Here is a 1,324-nt window from a genome sequence, read left to right as displayed (position 1 = left end):
AGGCATGGGGAACTTTCCATAAGATTATCTCTCAATGCAAGTCAAACTGGCTAATAAGCTAACTGAAATAAAACCATGCCAATCTCTAGATATGGTGAAGTGTATGTGATGATGAGGGGGGCTATTTTAATTCCAAAGGTCAAAAGAACTTTGTCAGGATGTAACATAGGGGGGTGTTTAATTATGCCCCCTGTATTATAACATAGGGGGGTGTATACTTATGCCCCCTGTATGTAACACCTAGGGGGGTGTATACTTTGCCCCTGTATTATAACATAGGGGGGTGTATACTTATGCCTCCTGTATTTTAACATAGGGGGGTGTATACTTTTGCCCCGTATTATAACATAGGGGGGGTGATACTTATGCCCCTGTATTTTAAACATGGGGGTGTATACTTATGCCCCCTGTTATTTAACATAGGGGGGTGTACTTATGCCCGTATTTAACATAGGGGGGTGTATACTTAGCCCCCTGTATTTAACATAGGGGGTGTATATTATGCCCCTGTATTTAACATAGGGGGTGTTTACTATGCCCCCTGTATTTTAACATAGGGGGGGTGAATACTTTTGCCCGTATTATAACATAGGGGGGTGATACATGCCCCTGTATTTAACATAGGGGGGTGATACTATGCCTCCGTATTTTAACATAGGGGGTGTAATTAGCCCCTGATTTTAACATGGGGGGTGTATACTTATGCCCCTGTATTTTAACACTAGGGGGTGTATACTTATGCCCCTGTATTATAACATAGGGGGGTCGCTATACCATTTATGCCCCCTGTATTATAACATAGGGGGGTGTATACTTATGCCCCCTGTATTTTAAGGAAGAACATTTAGTTATTTACAATAAATTAAAAAAGTCACTTATGTCACTGACCTGTCTGTGTCTATAGGGGTCGGGGGTTAACATAGTGAGTGTGAATTGTTCACAAGAGCATCTCAACCAGTTAATAACACAGGCAACTACACGCACAACTACACTGTGTCTAGTGAAATCTGTACAGCTCTCAGAATGGGACACGGTTAAGAGTCATGATAACAAAATACAAAAAGAGGTTACAACCAAGTGTGATATTAATTTTGTTCATAAATACTAGACATGTTCTGATACCAGTATTGGAAAAGCCTCTGATACTGCCTAAAATGCTGGTATAGTTATTGATAAGTACTGTAGTTGTCATATATTATACTGGATATCAAAAGAAAGTTATTTGGCATTCATTGTTTGTTTGTTCATGTTTCACTACAAGTTTAACCTGAGCCAGATGGACAACAAAGATAGAAATCCTATCACATCCATACAGGGAGAGTAG

The 1,324-nt window shown here is 39.9% G+C and overlaps 1 protein-coding gene across 1 annotated transcript in view; it reads left to right on the top strand.

Moving 5' to 3' along the window:
* Window positions 1–1,324, top strand: part of asmt2 (acetylserotonin O-methyltransferase 2) — a 14,445-nt gene that overhangs the window by 5,984 nt on the left and 7,137 nt on the right. The gene's annotated exons all lie outside the window — the stretch shown is intronic.

Source organism: Etheostoma spectabile, chromosome 9 (genome assembly GCF_008692095.1).
Source record: "Etheostoma spectabile isolate EspeVRDwgs_2016 chromosome 9, UIUC_Espe_1.0, whole genome shotgun sequence".
Lineage (NCBI taxonomy): Eukaryota > Metazoa > Chordata > Actinopteri > Perciformes > Percidae > Etheostoma > Etheostoma spectabile.
The sequence above is the reverse complement of the archived record's forward strand: the minus strand, read 5'-3'. Positions and strand labels throughout refer to the sequence as shown.